Here is a 15499-nt window from a genome sequence, read left to right on the forward strand (position 1 = left end):
CATTTATATCAATTCAATGAAATCCCAATACAAATCTTAGCAAGGCACTTTAAGGGAAATTAACAAACCAATTCAAAAATTATATGAAACTACAAAGACCAATAATAACCAAGAAAAAACTTTTAATAATAACAAAATGGGAAGACTTAGTCTACTAGATATTAGAACTCATTATAAAGCTTCAATAATTCATTCAGCTGGTAGTGGTACAATAAAGAGACCAGGAAGAGACCCCTGCATACATGGACATTTGATTAATGAAAGTGGCAATGCAGAAAAGCAGAGAAAGGATGATCTTTGCAATAAATAGTGCCATGTCTACTGAAGATTCATATAGCAAAATAATAATAATCCCAGCACTTCGGGAGGCTGAGGTGGGCAGATCAACTGAGGTCAGGAGTTCAAGACCAGCCTGGCCAACATGGTGAAACCCCGTCTCTACTCAAAAGTACAAAAATTAGACGGGCATGGTGGTGGGCAACTGTAATTCTAGCTACTCGGGAGGCTGAGGCAGGAGAATCTCTTGAACCCTGGAGGCGAGAGGTTGCAGTGAGCTGAGACCATGCCACTGTACTCCAGCCTGGGCGACGGAGTAAGACTCCATCTCCAAAAATAAAAATAAAAAAACAATAATAATAATAAGTGAGGTGATGGACATGTTGATTCACTTGATTTAATCATTCCACATTGTACACATATATCAAAACATCACATTGTACTCTATAAAATATATAAAATTATGACTCAATTAAAAATAATATTAATTTTTAAAAGAGTGGAAAGATAAGGCACAGAGTGGAAAATAAATTATAGCACATAACCAAATAAACTGTATCTAGAGTATACAAAGAATTCCTTAAAAATAACAACAAAACAACATAGCCAAATAACCAGCAGGTACATTAAAAGATGTTCAGCTTCACTGGTAATCAGGAAAATGCAAATTAAAACCAAAGCAAAATATACTACACATTCATTCAGAATGGCTAAAATTAAAAAGACCTTTAATAGTAAGTGTTGGTGACGATATAGAGCAAGAGGAGCTCACACAGCAGATGAGGATGCAAATCAGTTCCACCACATTGGAAAACCTGGCATTTTATGCTGAACATATACACACACTATGACCCAAAAATTTCACTCCTATGTACATACCAAACAAAAGTGGGAGTATATAAACACCAGATATATTCACTATAATGTCATAGCTGCATTATTTGAAATAACCAAAACCAAAGGGGAAACATAAATGTCTACAGACAGTAGAATGGATCAATTGTGGCATATTCATATCATGGAATAGCATACAGCAATGAAAAGGAGCAAACCACAGTTGCACACAACAAGGATAATCTCACAAATATAATTGTTGAGCATAAGAAACCAAGTAATATATTAAATATACTCATGACTCCATCTATATAACTCCATGTATATATGTTCAACAACAGGTAAAAATGATCAATGTTATTAGAAGTTAAGATAATGGTTTTAGCTGGGCACATTGGCTCACACTGTAATCATAGCTACTCAGGAGGGTGAGGTGGGAAGACCATTTGAGCCCAGGAGTTCAAGACTAGCCTGGGCAGCACGGCAGGAAATTAGCCAGGTTGGGGGTCTGGGGGAGCAGTGCATGCCTATAGTAACGACTACTCAGGAAGTTGAAGTAGGAGGGTTCTCTGAGCCCAGGAGTTTGAGGCTACAGTGTGCTATGTCTGTGCCACTGCACTCCAGTCTGAACAACAGTGAGACCTCATCCCAAAAAAAAAGGAAAAGAAAGAAAAAAAACAAAAGGTAATGGTTCTCTAATTGAGGGAGTGGTGTTTGGAAAGACACATAAGGATGGCTGGCAAGATGCTTATTAATGTTCTATGTCTTGACCTGGATGTTTTAACTTTGTGATAATTTATCAAGCTGTTAACTTGTATTTGTGCATTTTTCTGTTTGTTCCTTTTTTTATGTTATAAAAAAGTTTTTCTAAACATAAAAACAAAAACAGCTGGAAAAAATTAGAATTTTACACTTTTTGGCAGACAATTTTTTTCTCCACAAATTCCTTGGGGGGAAAAATGTGAAATTTCCTATAATGATCAAATGAGAACCCTGCCAATTCCTAATTCCCAGGACATACTGAGCTTTTTTAGGCATAATATATGAATTTCAGAAATGGTTAGTAAAAAAAAAAGTCATCATGAGCTTCACTAGCAGTAAATATTCCTGAATTTGCCTCCATGTTTGATTTAATTATTACACTGGGAAAAAGAAATAGCCCATATATTTTTCTGCACCTAAGCTTTCTAGTAAGCAAATGAGAGATATTCACTTTTCAGATTTTAGGAATATCTTTTGTATCGATAACTCACACCAATGGGTCTTAACACCAGGTTCAGGCCGGGCACGGTGGTTCATGCCTATAATCCCAGCACTTTGGAAGGCCAAGATGGGCAGATCACAAGATCAAGAGATCAAGACCATCCTGGCCAACACACTGAAACCCCATCTCTAACAATACAAAAATTAGCTGGGCATGGTGGCACATGCTTATAGTCCCAGCTACTCGGGAGGCTGACAGGAGAATTGCTTGAACATGAGAGGCAGGGGGGTTTCAGGAAGCCGAGATCCCACCGCTGCACTCCAGCCTGGCGAAACAGCGAGACTCTGTCTCAAAAAAAACAGGCTCAAAGAGAATACAGTTGTCTATTTTTTATTATCACTACTGTTAAATGAACAAACGCTTGATTTTTAAATCCTTGATACAAATTGAGACATTTGATATATCTTTGCCAAAAGAAAATAGATAAAAAGAATCTACCTCCTCCGCATTCAGCAAGCACCAAAAGAAGTTAATTTATTCAACACATAAGGGTCACAAAAGAATAATAAAAGCAGTCATCATTGACTGAGCTTTACTGTGTTCTGGACACTTGCTAAGTATATAAGAAACTCACTTCATTCTCACAACAATACTATGAGGAGGAATAAATTATTTTCCCCCATTTTACAGATGAGGAAATTGAGGCTTAGAGACAACAAATAATTTGCACTATTAACAAAGCAAGTAGCAGAGGCAGCTTTCAATCAGTTCACTGGTTTGGTGTGAAATACCTGATTTCTATTTTCTACTTTGTGTCTTTTTTTATTTTAAAATTTTAAGCCTAAGGACTATGAAATGCAGAGAACATGTGTGTATAAGCTTACATATATACACACGCATAGGGATTTTAAAGGCCCCAAACTACTCACACGTCATAAGCCCTGTATATAGCTCTGCACCAGAACAGAGCTTAGGTTTTCTCCAAGAAACAAAACGACTTCTCAATGATAGACGAGCAAGCCAAAGCACCGCATATAGTAAGTCTACAAAGCATTAACTGGATTAATTAGCAAGGGATTTGAGAAGCAGCTTGGAGCTAGGAAACCAAAACACTAAATTGTTTAAATACTTTGGCAAAAGATCAAGGTTTCTAGGCAGCACTGGGTCTCCTTCCATCCTTTTCGTTCCATGTTTTAACACATTTAACCTGTCTGAGGTAGTTTTTCATGAGATATGAATGACATTGTCAAAATACCAAAAAGAAAAGAGAATTTAAAAAATACTGCAAGCTGTTACCAATTCTGCCAACAGGCAAGAGCCCAGGCAACATTAATTACAAATCAATCGCTTAGGACATAAACAGTTCTTACCACTGGTATACTCTCCCTCTAAAATAACTTGCTCTAGAGGAAAAAAACAAAGCAATGTCTCTTCTATTATACTTGGTGAACTAATCAGGACAAAGAAACAAAGTAAAACAGGAGAAAATGCACCAAATAGCCAACGTGAAAAAGGAATCCTAGCTAGATGAACGCCCGGAATGCTACCGGAATAGCACTGTCATTTAGAAATAACGAAGAGGAAGTGGTCAGGGTAGGGACACTAGCTGAATGGGTTTCTGGTTTCCAGGAAGTAAGAATTTTTACAACGCAGCTGATTTTCACAAACACATATGGCAGCAAATTGATAAAAGAAGGCTTTCAACAATACAATCATGGGAGAGGTGGGGGGAATCTGTGTCCCTCTAGTAATGAAGGTAGTTTTATAATGGTCAAGCACACTCATCACAGCCCTCACCACCACCACACACAACTATCCAATCATAATAATACACTTCAAAAATCAAAGGATCCTTCCAGAAGTCTAGTTCATCTAGACCCGATCCACAAACTACTGTTAGTTTCCCTAACTCTTTATCTTGGATATCTGCATTTTCCTCTTGATTTCCAGGAAAAAAAAATTGCAAAAACCTAAGTACCTTTCTACTGCAAAAACTCTCAAAACACACTTTTCCACCACACACTTCATTCACTCTGATAGAAAAAAATTAGTAGAAAAGAATCAGTAACTTTCCCTCACAATATATTCTGACTTCTGTTAGGTCCTTTGGATTTCCTGAGGATATGGTAAAAAGTGGTATATGGTACATATGCTATATAAAAGTGGGGAGAGCTTCAGCTATGAAGTCTGGCAAAAGTGGGACGGTTAGGGGTCATTTTCTTAACCTCCCTCAATAAAATGAGGAAGAAGGGCTATCTCGGAATTTGAGAATGAAAGATCTATGTGTAAAGCATCCAGCAGGGTGTCTGACACACAGTAGGTGCTTGGCAGTTACTATTATTATTTCTCCTTGGTTCTGGGGACATGGTATGTTAAGTTTCAGGATAACATAAACTCTTTCCTGAACCAGAAATTTTATTGACAATTAGATAAACAAGCTGCTGGAAGATTATGGTAGGGTGCTATCTGTTGATCTTGAACAAAATTTACCTCAGTATGTCCAGGGCACCGTCTCCAAAGGTTTCACAACACTCTCACATCAACTGTGCACTTTCATAAAATAACTATGAGGAAAGGCTAATGGGCAATAATACCCCTGGGCTCGCATATGAATTAACAAGACTGAAGGAAATCAGGGAGTTCACAGTGCAGCCAAGCTCACACAAATTTCTTGACTATGGGTATTTTATTCACCAGACTTGGCTTACCATGAGAGAAAAAGTAACACAAGTTCATTTCTTCAATCAAATTATAGAGGGGAAAATGTGGTTAAGAAGAAAAAAGCTAATATAGTTTTTTACAAAAATAAAAAGGAGAGGATATATAATAAAATACCGAAAGAAAGGTGGCCAAAAAGGTGGTTAGATAAAATATATTATAGTTTGAGTCTAAGTTTTTAATATTTCATATTAGAGAATTTTTAAGTGACTTAATATCACATGCTATTCATTTCAAATTTGAGGAAATATTAAAATGTTAATGCATATAACAAATTTTTATACATCATTTTTAATGTTATCTTACAAATCAAAGTTGTTTATTCGCATTACAAAATTTACCAGACTTTTTCAAAAGAAGTTCATTCCCTTTCTGTTTCATTTAACAGAGAATAATTTACAAAAATAATAATATAAAATGTTTTGGATTATTTATTGTATAAAATAGGCTACAATACAACTACATTTCTGTTATCTTCTATAGTTCTCCTACTAAACATATATTGAATACCTACTATGAGGAAAGTACTCTGAATACCTCATATTATTACATTTCTTATGCCATTAAATTCTCAAGATAATCAAATAGTCAGGGGATAGTAATTCCATATTACTGATGAGAAAACTGAGATCCAAAAAGGTCAAGTGCCTTGTCCAAGTCAGTTTACTGGGCAAGAAAGGGTCAGGATTTAAACTCCTCCCAACCAAGGATAAAGCCTGTATATCTTATGTTTTGCATGCTGCTTTCTATGTTCCTAGATTCTCCGCAATTAGAATAATCAAAGGGATCCCACCATTCCGCTACATTCACAGACACCAGTGTCTCATCACTCAACAAAGATACTTCACAATTAGCACCCCCTTGCCTGCTCCAAAGAGGATCGAGCATCTTTCAACAAACCAGGTCAAGTTAAAGGAGAAAACACAGCTTCAGAATAGTCTTGTTGCATTAGCAATAACCCAGAAACAACCAGATACCTATCCAGGGGTAAGGTATGGACACAAACATTATATGTATGTAGTTGTTCTGAAAACTGAAAAACCAAACTACTTTAAAATTACTGTTCAACCAGATACTACTATCCAGGGTTAAGGTATGAATAAAAATGTTATACATATGTAGTTTTTCTGAACACTGAGACACCAAACTGTTTTAAAATTATTGTTCAACACTATATAAAGAAAGGCTAAAAGCACAATTTGGGAGCCCTGATTCTATCAATGGCAATCTCAACCTAAACCTCAAGGTCAGCACTTCTTTTCTTAAAGAAAAGGAAAAAATTAAGAAAGTTGAGAACCTGCCCAAATGTAAAGACCAAGAAAAACAGTGCTAGTCTACTTTGACTTCAGCTAATCCAACCTGATGACATAAAACATATAAACCAATGTAATTTCTACATCATTCTGACACTGCTCCTGCACATGTTGTGGCAAAAAGACTGTACTATTTCTTTCATTCCTCCTATGAAACCTCTATGATGGGACCCATTAATAATCCCATGTTTAAAATAAAAATATGAAACAGCTTGTACATCCTATCATCACACAGCTTATAAACTGGCTATACTAGAACCAGAATTTCACCAAGCCATACTATTGCAAAATGTTGTTCCAACAGAGAAGTTGAGCATTCCAGAAACACAGCCTAACCATTAACCTTAAGCAGAGCTACTATAGACAGAGGCAGCACAGTACAGGCCTAGAATCGAATCAACAATCCACTACTTACTAGCTGTATTACCTTAAAGCAAGTTACTTCATCTTTCTGTGCCTTGGTTTGTAACACTTATAAAATGAGGACAATAATTAATCTCTTATGGGCTCCAGGAAGAATAAGAAAAAATACACACATACTTGTTCATCTGTATATATATGTATGTGTATGTGTACATATATGTGTGTATATATATTATATGTGTATATATATATAAAGCAAATAGAAGTTTAACAAATGTTAAGTTACAGTCACGAGCTTTGCTACATTTCAATACTCAGTTACAACAAAAATGATGATATTTGAGGAGCAACTGCAGAATCTGCTAGTGCTTTAACTGAATCCTTAGAAAACTGAAATATGGGCAAGTTAAAAAAAATAGCCATATCAAGAATCATTAGTCACAATAGATCAGACCCAAAGATTTCCCAAATGTCCTTAAATTGCATTAGATATGTTGGCCAATCATTCAAGGCAATACCTGGACAAGAAAACCTAACAAAGAAAATTTCTTTTTCCTTCTACATTCAGTTTCCTTGTACAGTGGCAAGTAGGATCCAATTATGGATTTAGACCCTCAGGAAGCCCTACCTAGGAAAACCTCATTCTAAAAGAAAATCATTTCACCCTCCCTCAGTGGCAGTGCCCAAACCCTCCCACTGTTTCCTCAGTTTGCAAATACCACAGATAACGGAAATATTTTATTTATAGGGAAGTCCATAGCACATTTAAGTAGAAACAATCTTTTTAGGTGTATTATCATCTCCACAAAAAGCCACACACAGGCAAGAGCCATATCTTTTCCATGCAGACATGTTTCATTCTGCTCACGCGGAAGGGGCAGTGCAGCAGAGCACCTGGAGGCCACAGGGACCATCCAGGTCTGGGCTGAGTCACATGCTCGAATCGACCTTGGGTACAGACAAAAAGTGTCTGTTAGCGGTGGGAAGCCAAGCTTGAAAGATCATATAGACCACTTTGAACCATTACCAAGATAAGTGGTGAACAAAGGAAGCCAGCAGAGGCAAAGCCATGATGAAAGAGATGAAGCCACACTGGAGCATGACTTTCCGGTTCCAGTTGGTTCTCATGAAGCCCAGCTGGTTTGCTTCCTGTTCTTCACTGTACAACAGACCTCTCCACCTCTATCCCTCCCTTCCTGAGCTAGTTTTAGTGAAATTCCACCCCTTGGATTCAAAAATGCCTTAACAAGGACATTAGCCCACTGCCTGGCACACAGAAGGGATTCAATTAAACACATGTAAAAAACAGGAGTACAAACCTTATAAAACACCTGATGTTAGATGGGGCATTCTCATAATTACAGTTTCCTCAACAGACAGGCCGATTTCCCTTAATCCACTTATCCAATAATTGTTAAGGAAATAAACAGTATTTGACACAACACGACACTTCATTCCAATTTATCATCTAATAATAATTAAGTATTCAAAGCTTACAATGAAAGCACAGCTCCGCAGTTCATATTGTTCTTTTAAATTGAATAATTTGGAATCCTATGAAGAGTTCCACCTTACAGCAGATTCCCTCATTCTTGTGCAAATACAATCTGTCTATCAACATATTAGCATTTCAATCACCCTTGTTTTTTTCATAACTGGGAGAAGCTGTCTTCATTTATTCCTATTGAGCATCTACCACCTATGAATTATTTCTGAAGCTAAGCAGTAAAATTGAGAGAAACTGAAACTATTTTCAAAAATAAATGTAGGACACTGGTTCCAGTTGCATACTCCCAAATAGTATAAATGTTCTTTAATGATTAATTTACTTTAAGATGAAAATAATTTCTTTTGAATTAAATTGTTATAATAGTTAGAAATGGAACACCAACCCCATGTTTCAAAGGTTTTTGTCTTTTTTTTTTTTTTTTTAAGAATTCTGGATCAATTTATATTCCTGGAGTAAATACATCCACCACTCAAAAAAAATTTTTTTAAGTCCCCTTTAAGCATCCCTTTAAGGTACTGACCATAAATGGTGTAATTTGCCCTGGACATCATTAAAATGTAAAGTTAATGAGGATTCAGCTGAAAACAGAAGGAATGTAACCTATTTTCAGGCAAAAGTTCTAACACAGCAATCAGAGGAAAAAGCTCTTTGATGTTTCTTTGTCTCTTCTCATTAATTTTTTTTGTCTCAAAAAAAAAAAAAAAACAGACTATTTAAACTTTAAAAAAAGCACCAAAGTTTAAACATGATAATTATAACAGAACTCCAATGAGGTCGTTAGAATTTTTTATGAGATAAACAAGAATCAGTCATATATACATGGAGATAACACCACCTACCTGGCAGAGTGATTATAAGTTTTACAAATATTGTAAGTAAAATATATGGCAGAATAGCTGACACATGAAAGGTACTCACTTATATTATCTCCCTCTTTGTCACACTCTGTCCCCAAGGGCCTAGCACAGTGCTGGTACAAAAATAGTAATCAAAGAGTCACCATTATTATTATTATCACATATGCTGTATTCTTTTTCCTACTGAAGAACTCACTATATTAACCCTAACCTTCTTTCCAAGATTTATGCAAGACTCAGCACCTTCTGTCACTAGGCAGGTGGGGCATTATCCAAATAACTAGCATGGAGTAAACAGTCCTGTGTGACATTTTATCATGTGAAGTGCCTACACAGGTATAAATATTATATCTTTTCTGGTTTTATTGCCTCATTTTACAATTATGCTACTAAAGAGCAAAATAGCACGCAGAATGTTAAGTGGCATTCTGCTGCTTGGAATTTCATCCCAAGGCTCCATTCAGAATAACAAATGTGGGAGCTATTTCATCTCTGCTCTATTGTGAAGAAAGTCATCACCTTTACTTGAATATATACGAGAGTTTGACTTTCTGCATCCCATTTTGTGCTAAGTGAAATCTTAAACCAAATGTGATCATTACCAAGGTGATGTCATTAAGGAAGTAGTATAGTGCTTTCCAGAGAGACCCTACCCGACACTTTGTTATTGTTATACCAATTCCATAATCCCAGTAAACAAAGCCTAATCAGCAATAAGTGGATCTATCCAAGATGATCCACCCTTAAATACCATGAGAATTTAAAATTTATCTTCACCCAAACAAAAGATTACAAATTCAATAAACTAATCACAGTTATTTTAAATGTTAAGAGACCATCAAAGTAATGTTTCTCCAGTAATTGTCATTTTAAAGGCATTTCCACATAAATTACCTAATTTTCAGTGGTTTGTTCATTCCATAAATATTCACTAAATCTTCTTAATATTGAAATCTGGTCATACAGTGGTGAAGAAAATACTGGGTGATCTCTACCCTCACAGAGTTTAAGGTCCAGTACAGAAGCTCAAATGAATAACTGCACAAGTAACGTAACTATAAGCTATGATAAGTGCCACAAGACCATACAGTGTAAGAACAAGCTTACTTCGGGGATCTGAAAAGGTTCCCCCCTTAGGATGATTTAATGTCTGAAGTGAGACCTGAAGGAATGGGAGAATGAGGTTGGTTTGGGGAGGTGGGGGGAGGTGAGAAAAAGGTTTAAGATGATGATAGTTGAGAAGAAATACCTAGTTTTTAAAGACATTTAGGTAAATCAATCAAATTTTTCTGATATATTGAATACAGAGGGTGAGCAGGAAGACAGGTGACCAGGATTAAGGCAGTAGGTTTTTAGTTTGCATACTGGATTTTTTAAATGTGCTGCTCAGTGGAAGGGGACCAGAGCTTCATTCAGTTTAATGAGCAGATCATGAGTTAGAATTCAGACATTTTGAATTTCAGATACTTTTCAGGCATCCAAACAGGTTGAGAGCTCAGAAGAAATCTTTCATACCTCATTCATTTATTCAACATGCAATTCCCAAGAAACAATTTGTATTAAGTCCCATGTTTCTCATTAGGGAAAAGAAGGTGAACAGGATGCTCAGCTGTCCTTTGAAAGAAACAAGTGAGTTGACAGATGTGTAGAAGTACACTGGAATTCAAAGGAAGGAAAGACTGAGTCTGTCTGGACAATCAGGGATGGCAGCATGAAGAAAATTATCTTGAAGATAAATGCCAATTCCTCCAATGGGGAAAGAGAAAAGACATTTCAGACAAAGAAACAGCATCTGAAAATGACAATTACTTTGCAGTGGCTGCAAGTACAATGTATGAGAGGTGAGTAGTAAAAGAAAAAACCATGAGGACCAAATTTGCAGAAACACAGAGGATTAAGAGAATATTAATGTTACAGCTCTTTCAGAATTTGTCTAGGTTTTCTGGTTTACCAGGAAAAAAAAAAAGAGAGAGAGGAAGAGAGAGAGAATGCTATGAACAAATGTGTGCCAACAAATTAGATATATGAAATGGACAAATCCCTAGAAAAATAGAAACTACTAAAACTGAGTCAAGAAGAAATAGAAAATCTGAATAGACCTATAGCAAGAGATGGAATTACTAATTTGAAAACTTCCCAACAAAACAGACAAACTCAGATGACTTTACTGGAGAATTCTATCAAACATTTAAAGAAGAAGGAATACCAATTCTTCATAAACTCTTTCAAAAACTAAAATATGAAGAAAAACTTTCCGATTCATTCTGTAAGGCCAGTATTATGCTGATACCAAAAGCAAACAAATATAAGAAAACTAAAAATGCAAAAATACTCAATATATTAATAGTAGCAAACCAAATCTAGCAACACCAAAAAAGGATTACACACCATGACCAAGTGAGATTTATCCTAAGAATGCAAAATTGGGTGCTTGCATTAGAGCCAGGACTGCCCTTCCCATGATAGCAGGATGCAGTAGTTCCCCAGGTCCCTTCCTCAGCAAGAGAGATAACCACTCAAGAAAACACTATGAAAGACATCAAAAAACTACTTTATACCCATATTTTATGCATATTTTCAATTATCCTAAGTGTCTTCATTCCATCATTCTTCTTGGAGAACTTCTCAATATTGTAAACACACTTGACATGGTTGTACATATGTTCTGGTTTTGTAGCTGCTGTCAATCTAGTATTATATTTAGTAGTGAAACCAAATGCATCCTCTAAAAAGTTCATTATCACACAAGGTAACTTGATTTTTGAAATGCTGTATCTACCTTCTTTTGTCCTGTTTCTCCTTCCATGTAATTTTTGTTCCATATGGAGCTAATAGAGTTGGTGTTGGAAACATTTTTATTTGCAGTCATTTTGTCTACTTTTACCACTGTACCTTATGTTTGTTAGAACCAAATCTCAAAAGCATGGCTTAGAGTTTTCAGTAGAAATGGAGTTACAGCCATTTGGGAGCATAGTCTCCAGATCATTACAATTTCTAGTTTTCTAGGAGCATAACTTGAAGCACTGCCTATACCACTGAGTGGAGAAAGACCATAGCAGGTATGGCCCATATGCTTGGAGCAACCTTTAGCAACATGGATGGACTTGTTATTTTACCATTCTGGATATACTGGAATATAAAGCAATTTCTATACGAGAACAATTAACTGGAGCAAAGGGAGAAAATATTCCTTTGTATAGATTCCATAGGGCTGTGCAAAAATGTATATAACCAAAGTCAAGTAGTTCCATTACAGCACTGTTTTATATAGTTACAACATGAAGTAATTGTAGCTTTTTAAACCATGAAATTCCTTGGAGATTGTATCTTCTAGTTAAAATAAAGTACTTATGATAGAATTTTTAAAAACAATAATGCAAGGTTGGTTTAACATCCAAAAATAGATTAATGTAATAAGCCATACCTAGAGAATGATGAACAAAAATCACACAATCATCTCAAAAGACACAGAAAAATCATCTGACAAAATCCAACATCCTTTCATAATAAAAAAAATTCAACAAACCAGAAACAAAACCGAACTTCATCAAGCTGATAAAGGGCATCTAAAAAACCTATAATTAATATCATAATTATGCCAAAAGACTAAATATTTCTCTTTAAGATGAGGAGAAAGAAAAGAATATTCATTTCTGCTACTTCTATTCAACACTGTATTGGAGGTTCTAGCCAGGGCATTAGGCATGAAAAAGAAATAAAAGTCATCAAGAATGGAAAGGAAGAAGTAGTACTATCTTGATTTGTACATTACGTAATCTTACACAAAGAAAATCCTAAGAAATTCACTAAAAAACTATTAGAACTAATAAACCAGTTCATCAAATCTGCAGGATAATAGATCAATATTTTTTAAAATCAATTCTATTTCTATACACTAACAAAGAACAATACAAAAATGAAATTCAAAGTTTCCATTTACAATAACATCGATTAAGAAAAATAGGAGTAAATCTAACAACAGAATTGTAAAACTTATAGTCTGAAAACTACAAAACATTATGTGGAAAAAAAACCCTAAACATTACCTTAATAAATGGAAAGATATCCTACGTTCATGGATTGGAACACAATATTGTTAAGCTGACAATCCTCCCCAAATGAATCTACAGATTCAATTAAATCCCTACCAAAATCCCAGCTGGGCTTTTTGCAGAAATTGATAAGCTAATACTAAAATTCATATGGAGATGTAAGGGACCCAGAATAGTCAAACGATCTTTAAAAAGAACAAAATTGGAGGACTTATACTTCTCAACTTTAAATTTACTACAAATCTACAGTAATCAAGACAGTATAGTACAGCATCAGGAAAAGAATAGGATTCAGAGTCCAGAAATAAATATTTGCAATTGTCAATTAATTTTCAACAAGATGCCAGGCATGGTGGCTTATGCCTGTAATCCCAGCACTCTGGGAGGCTGAGGGGGGCAGATCACTTGAAGCCAGTAGTGCAAGACCAGGCTGGCCAACATGGTGAAACACCATCTCTACCAAAAATACAAAAAGTTAGTTGGGCATGCTGGCACATACCTGTAGTCCCAGCTACTCAGGAGGCTGAGACACAAGAATCTCTTGAACCCAGGAGGCAGAGGTTGCAGTGAGCCAAGGTTGTGCCACTACACTCCAGCCTGGTTAACAAAGAAACCAAAACAACTCAATGGAGAATTAATACTTTTCAACAGAAGGTGCAGGGGCAATTGACCATCTACATTTGAAAGAATAAAGTTAGACTCCTTCCTTATAAGCACATATAAAAATCAACTCGATTTGGATTGTAGGCTGGGGATAGTGGTTCATGCCTTTAATCCCAGCACTTTGGGAAGCTAAGGCAGAAGAATCGCTTGAGGCCAGGAGTTCAAGACCAGCCTGGTCAACGTAGCAAAACCTCGTCTCTCCCTATACACCCCCTAAAAAATTAGGTGGGTGTGGTGGCATACACCTGTAGTCCCAGCTACTTGCAAAGCAGAGGCGGGAAGATTGTTTGAGCCTGGGAAGTTGAGGCTGCAATGAGCTAAGATCATGCCACTGTATTCCAGCCTGGGTGACCAAGTGAGAACCTGTCTCAAAAAAAAAAAAAAAAGGAATGGATTATAGACCCAAAGGTAAGAGCTAAAACCTAAAAAATAAACAAACAAATAAACTTAGAAGAAAACACAGAAATAAATCATTGTAACTTTAGGATGGGCAATGGTTTCTTAGGTACCACGCTAAAGCACAAACAACAAAAGAAATATTAAATAAGACTTCACTGAAATGAAAACTTCTGTTTCAGATGACACAATCAAGAAAGAGAAAAGTTAACCTACAAAGTGGGAGAAAGTACCTGCAAGTCATATATCTGATAAGAGGTTTGTATCTAGAATATATAAAGAACATTTATAACCGGTAATTTTTTTTTTTTTTTTTTTTTTTTTTTTGAGACGGAGTCTCGCTCTGTCGCCCAGCCCAGGCTGGAGTGCAGTGGCGCGATCTCAGCTCACTGCAAGCTCCGCCTCCCGGGTTCATGCCATTCTCCTGCCTCAGCCTCCCGAGTAGCTGGGACTACAGGCGCCCACAACCGCGCCCGGCTAATTTTTTATATTTTTAGTAGAGACGGGGTTTCACCGTGGTCTCGATCTCCTGACCTTGTGATCCGCCCGCCTCGGCCTCCCAAAGTGCTGGGATTACAGGCGTGAGCCACCGCGCCCGGCCTATAACCGGTAATTTTTTAAAAGACCCAGTCACTGGATAGATATTTCTCCATGGAAAATATACAAGAAGCACACTAAAAGATGCTCAATATAATTAGGCATTAGAGAAAGGCAAATCAAAATAACAATGATATGTCACTTCACCCCCACTAGAATGGCTATAATAAAAGAGATAGACAACAGTATCCGCTGACAACAATGTGGAGAAATTGGAACCTCACACATTGCTGGTGGCTATATAAAATGGTGCAGCTGTTATGGAAAATAGCTTGGCAGTTTTCCAAAAAAAAAAAAAAAAAAAAAAAAAACAGAATTACCGTATGATCCAGCAATGCCATTCCTAGGTATATACCCAAAGGAATTGAAAGCAGAAATGCAAACATATACCAACAATGAATGACATTGTTGATTGCAGCATTATTCACAATTGCCAAAAGGTGGAGACAACCAAATTGTCCATCAACAGATGAATGGAGAAACAACATGCAGTATATACATCTAATGGATAAGTATTCAGCTACAAAGAGGAATGAAGTTCTGATACATACTACAACATGAATAAACCTTGAAAACATTAGGGTAAGTGAAATAAACCAGACAGAAAAGGATAAATAATATATGATTCCACTTATATGAGGAACCTAGAATAGGCAAATTCATCAAGACAGAACAGTAGGTTAGAGGTTACCAGAGGTTAGGAAGGAGGGGAAAAT

General features: G+C 36.3%; 1 protein-coding gene and 2 pseudogenes across 12 annotated transcripts in view; 2 read left to right on the plus strand and 1 right to left on the minus strand.

The window, feature by feature from the left end:
• Positions 1-15499, minus strand: part of LOC105463895 (DENN domain containing 1A) — a 547224-nt gene that overhangs the window by 449738 nt on the left and 81987 nt on the right. The gene's annotated exons all lie outside the window — the stretch shown is intronic.
• Positions 10982-11038, plus strand: LOC112423520 (U7 small nuclear RNA; annotated as a pseudogene).
• LOC105463897 (phosphatidylinositol-glycan biosynthesis class F protein pseudogene) lies at positions 11605-12241 on the plus strand (annotated as a pseudogene).

Source organism: Macaca nemestrina, chromosome 14 (genome assembly GCF_043159975.1).
Source record: "Macaca nemestrina isolate mMacNem1 chromosome 14, mMacNem.hap1, whole genome shotgun sequence".
Classification (NCBI taxonomy): Eukaryota; Metazoa; Chordata; class Mammalia; order Primates; family Cercopithecidae; genus Macaca; species Macaca nemestrina.